Source organism: Hyperolius riggenbachi, chromosome 4 (assembly GCF_040937935.1).
Source record: "Hyperolius riggenbachi isolate aHypRig1 chromosome 4, aHypRig1.pri, whole genome shotgun sequence".
Classification (NCBI taxonomy): domain Eukaryota; kingdom Metazoa; phylum Chordata; class Amphibia; order Anura; family Hyperoliidae; genus Hyperolius; species Hyperolius riggenbachi.
The window spans coordinates 361,631,579-361,637,578 of NC_090649.1; positions in this window are offsets into that span (position 1 = coordinate 361,631,579).

The window sequence follows — 6,000 nt, forward strand, 5'->3', positions numbered from 1 at the left end:
AAATGCCTCCCTCCACATTTCAGTCACACAATGTGGCTAAAATGTGCAATATCTAACTAAGTAAGTAGTTATGGCAAATTATATACTTGCATTTAAAAAGAGTTTGGAACTTGATGGAGACGTTTTCACCTTAGATAACTAAGTAACTATTTCATAGTAATTATAAATGTGGGTACCAGCATCACTAAACGTGTGTGTTTTGGGGTTTTTTTTTCGATTGGGGCGAACAAGGGGGTGAACAATGCACTGGGAGATACCATCAAAGGAGTGACGCTAAAGTGACTGTCCAAAATGTTTGAGCTAGCTGCACTGCTGTCACTGTTTTTTTTTGTAGCTGCTTAATGCTAGCAGCTCATGGTCATATGTGTAATTTTGTTGTTAATATTTACATTAGTATTTTTAGAAGCTGTTTAGGTCTCTACTGTTGCCACTTTATTCATTAATAAATAGGAAATAAGATTTACAAGTAACATTAGTAGAAAAAATGTAGTGAAGTATTCTTTATGGTCTTGTATGGGAGGAAGTTCATGGAACTGAGGATAACGCTGTGGGTTACTGAGTTACTGCGCTGATGACACCAACCTTAGTGACATCCCTTGGCGTTGTACGGCCTCTTTTTTTACACTATCAGCTGAAAAACATGTTAAAACTTTCTATAGCAGTGCATTGTGAAAAAACGTTCAGTTAAAACATGTGTAATGTTGTCAGGGTCATGTAGCGACGGTCTCACCATGTCCTGGGGTGCTTGAACGATCCTCCATGCAGTCTGGCCGTATTGCTGCAGGGGAGTGAAGTTCCGTGGATTGCCGCGGCTCACGCTTCTGGTTTGGTTTCCGGGTGAAGGCGTCCGTGTGTGCGCATGCGTCCCTGGCAATGGTTTGGTCTCTGTTGCCAGGAGACGAATGCGGAAGTGGCGCTGGGCATTGTGTATGTTTGCGCAGCGGCAGGCGTACGTGAGATTCAATCTCAGAGCCAGCCCCCCTGCAGTATAAAAGGCAGCTGCTCCCAGCACACTGCGCTGATCTGTCTGTCAGCTAGTGTGTCTGTTCACCAGTCCGATTGTTATTTCTCTTGATCTTCTGTTGCTGACCCGGCTTGTCCTGACTACTCTTGATCATCGCTCCTCTGGTTTGACCTCAGCTTGTTTCTGGATCTTCCTGCTTGCTGCCAGTCCCGACCCGGATTGTCCAATCGTACTGAACCTTTGCTGCCTGCACCCGACCTGGATTGTCCAACCGTTCTGAACCTTTGCTGCCTGCACCTGACCCGGATTGGTTAACCGTACTGAACCTTGCTGCCTGCCCCTGATCCGGATTGTCTAACCACTACGAGATCTTGTCACTTGTCACTCAGAGATACTTCAAGTCCTGCCTCCACATCGGGGTGTCTACCTGTTCTCCTATCCACTGTTAGAGGACTCTGGAGTGCAACCTGGTGAACAATAGGCAGCTGAAAGTCCACCGTCCCTTGCGGGGCGCTCTGGTGAACACCCGTGGGCACTTAAATTCTGCACTCTAAGGGTTTCTCTCAGCTCAGTGGAGTGGTCAACAGAGCACCACCGTAACCGTACAGATCAGCCACTGTGGATGCCTCTGGAGGTATGTCTCCCATTGATCAACTCTGCTAGCACATTGCCAATTTGACACTTTCTGTCCAAAAGATTGAGCAAGGCTATCAGCAGTTACAAACTCAAGTACAAGGACTTGCAGCTTCACCTATACAAGGTCCCCCTCCAAATGTTACAGTGACTACTCCTAATCCTGAGCCTAAAATGCCACTACCAGATCGGTTCTCTGGTGATAGGAGTAAATGTCGACTCTTCAAAAGTGCCTGTCAATTATTCTTTTCATTACAGCCAAGAACATATGTCTCTGAAGCCTCCAAGGTTGGTGCAGTAATCTCTGTTACAAGGGGAACCGCAAGCATGGGCCTTACAGATGATGGATCAGGGTCATGAGTCTGTTCAAACTGGCTGCTCTTTTTGAAGCCCTAGGTGAACTATCCTCTTTCCCTGAAAATAAGACCTACCCTGAAAATAAGCCCTAGCTGGAATTTTGAGAATGTTGGAAATATAAGCTCTACCCCAAAAATAAGCCCTAGCGGAAGTTAAAGAGGAGGAAGAGGCAGCCAGTAAGTGGGGACACAATGGTGCAGTGCCAATCGGGCACCGGTCCTGTCATCCCAGCACAGATCAAGGTTATCAGTTGTGTGCAGGGATGACAGGACAGGTGCCTGATCAGTACAGTAGCATACTTGCAAATCCATGAACATGACAGTACAAAGGAACAGTAAATCTTCTGCTGAGAGACACTTCCTAATAGAAATATAAGACATCCCCTGAAAATAAGCCCTAGCACATCTTTTAGAGCAAAAATTAATATAAGACACTGTCTTATTTTCGGGGAAAGACGGTATATGTAGATCCAGGCAAGGCAGCTACTGCTGAGACCGCTCCTCAAGCATTCCGACAAGGGAGACGTCCAGTTGAAGAGTATGTCACGGAATTCTGACGTTGGCAGACTGATACACAATGGAATGATGCAGCTCTTCGATTCCAGTTTCGTAGAGGACTATCTGATCAGTTAAAGGACAAACTGGCTTGGGTTGGTGTTCGTGCAACTCTTAAAGAGCTTATTGCTCTCTCTATCCAGATTGATCGACGACCTCGGGAAAGACGTCTGGAAAAGACTGGGGCTACTTCCTCTTCTTCCTCTTCTTGGACCTGTCCTATATTTAATTATAAAAAAAATAGTACAGCGCTCAACATCCACCAGTGCTTAGAACAATTATGCAAAAATGTCTCAGGCAATAATGCAGGAACCATATAACATCAATGTCATACTCGCGTGGCTCTGCTCCATCCGCGGTGTCCTCCGTGTGTGGCTTCAGTCCCGCACTGGCGTCCAGCTGTCTCTACGTGCCCGTGCGTTGACGGCTGTGGTTTTGCAATGACGGTCAGGGGCGTGTGTACGTTCGTGCGGAATGGCGTCAGGTCACACGTACGCATGCGCGGTGTTTGAAATTGCGCGCCAAGTGCTGCTCTGCCCCTATAAAAGGCGGTCCTTTCCCAGCGTTCAGTGCTGTTAGTTCTGACAGCTAGTTGGTGCTCAGCGGATTGCTCCTGACCAAGCCTGATTCCTGTCTGATCTTCTTCTTTTGTGACCCTGCCTGTTTGAATATCCTGATTCTCCTGCCTGCTTCCTGCCCTGACTCGGATTGTTTACTGGACTCTGCTCTTGCCTGCTGCCTGCCCTGATTCGGATTGTTTACTGGATCTACTTTCCTAAGACTCCACTAGAGGTGTCACTGTTCTCCTAACCACCAGCTGAGACTATCCCAGTAGTGACCTGGTGAACACTAGGCAGCTAAGTCCAGCTTTCCCCTTGGGGTTTGCTGGTGAACACCCATGGGCGCTTAGACTTCATTACTGGGTAACGCCTCCTCCTTCGGTGGAAGGGTCAACAGTGTCTGAAGACATAACAATCAAGTTCTTATAAATCACAGTCCAAAGTCTCTGCTCCCAAGGAGTATACCCTTCCAGGCTGGAAAGTAGGGTAAGGTAAAATTCAATATGCTCACCAGCAGGGGCGTAACTAGGCCTCACAAGGGCCCCCCTGCAAAAATTCTGAGGGGGCCCCCCGGGGCCCGTTTGGGGCCGTTTTGGGGGGCTGGAGGGGTCGTTGCATGAGGGGAAAGCCCTCCCTCACCTCGGGGCTCTCCCCTCTGCGCTCCCCTCCAGCTTTATAAGCGTGCGGGCAGCGGCTGATACCTTCCTTCCCTCTTCTGTGAGGTCCAACGTGCGTTCCTCACTTTAGTCTCTGACGCGACTTCCTGTATAACAGGAAGTCACGTTAGAGACTAGAGTGAGGAATGCACGCTGGACTGCACGGAAGAGGGAAGGAAGGTATGTATCAGCCGCTGCCCGCACACTTATTAAGCTGGAGAAGAGAGCCCCGAGGTGAGGGAGGGAGGGGGGGGGACCTTCCCCCCCCCCCCCCTCCCTGCCGACTGTGGGCATGGCTTTCCCCTCGTGCTGCGTCCCCTCCAGCCCCCCAAAACGGCTCCGAGCGGGCCCCGGGGTGGGGCCAGGCCCCCCTGCGGGGGCAGGGGTCGCATCCCCTATTGTGACGCCAGTGCTCACCAGATGTCGAGGCTGATTGATTATGATCAGAAGATAGCGCGTATTGTTGTAGTCACTCCTCATGATCTCCTGTACTTCTACCTAGTAGTGACTCAAAGACAAAAACATAATACAGAAATATAAAGCAGCCTTACACCACCACCAGCTTAGACCACCGTGCATACACTGTGCTCTTCCCACTCCCTGGTGTGTAATAATAAGGCTGCACACTCACCACATCTATGGGCTGACCCAATTGGAGACCAGCAAACTCGCTTGTGCACCAAGTTCGGGTTTGCAGATCAGTTAGAGGTTTTTCATCCTTAAAAACTCCAAACATATATCGCCAGGGCATAATACCATTTAATAGAATATAAAAATATACACAGTGCACTCACATTTGTTAAAATATCATGCACATATATAAAAACCTTTGGGACGACTTCCGGTTCCGGCGCCTGTATGTGCGGAAGCTGAGAGCAGAGCTCCGCCAGGTCGGCCAGTCTAACCAGCCACAATTAGCGCTACAACGCCCGCAAATCAGCGCAAACAGACGGACAAGGTGGAGGCCACACAGCGGACCAAGCGAGGCAGGAAGAAAAAAATGGATCGTTACCTGCTCCGCTCTGAGAACAAAAAGGGAGAAAGGCACGAAGAGGCCAAGATGGCCGCCGCTGGGGACAGTCGAGGAGATGATGAACCAGCCTCTCCTACCTCATCCAGGGGGTCCCAGCAGAGACGTGAGTGGGAAGGAGACACATACAGTGACAATGAAACAATGCTAGAGGGGTCAGATTCTAACATGGAAAAGCTAGCGGCAGCGGTAGTGAGAAAGCTAGCGCCCGAGCTCCACACCATGATCCACGAGGCAGTGACGCAATCATTAAAGAAAATGCAAAAAGATATTAATGCCCATACCTCTCGTATCAAGCAAGCAGAACAGCGTATCTCCAACATTGAGGATGACAATACACAATCTCAATGCAGAATCAGTAAGCTGGAAGAGGAAAACGCTGCCATGTAAGATAAAATCCAAGATATGGAAAATAGATCCAGGCGCAGCAATGTGAGAATAGTAGGCCTCCCTGAGTCGCATGCGGCCTCCACGCTCTCGCACCTCTGCTCTACCATAATTCCGCAACTGCTCAACTTACCAGCCACATATAAGGTGGAGAGAGCCCATAGAGTGGGACCCCCCCGTGAGGACAAGAAAAAAGCCTCCCCTCGGGTCGTCATGGTCAAGTACCTTGATTATGCTGAAAAGGACTTAATAATGCGCACCTATAAACAACTCCAGCAGCCACTGACATACCAAGATTGCACAATTAGACTCTTTAATGATTTCTCGATCGAAGTTTCCAAACAACGTCAGAAATTCAACAAAGCTTGCACAGCGTGCATAGAAAGAAAATGGCGTTTCGCCTTACAATACCCCGCCACCCTGAGAATAACAGATCAAAATGGAGATCAGCACATCTTTAAATCAGCAACAGAAGCAGAAAAATTTCTGGATCAACATGCCTCAAACCCAACCACAAACCTTCCAGCAATCACAGAGGGAGCCGAAGATCAAGACCACGCCGACTGAACAAGCTGGCAACTACCAGGGGTACATATAGTTTTTTATAGGGCGTTGATAGCTACTCTTTTGAAATCTTAGATTATCTATGAGCTGGATGACTGCCGGCCGACATGACGGAGGACGGGAGGAAAGGTATACTTTTTGCACTACAGGGAAGAGGAGAAGTCTTCTAGAATGTTTAAATTACTGTTTCCCGGGCTCATGATCTATGTGTTTGTCAAAATGTTATCATTTGCGACTCACATGAGCCTTATTCACGTGATTTTCAACAAAACTCAACAATGTGTTAATAGAAGGG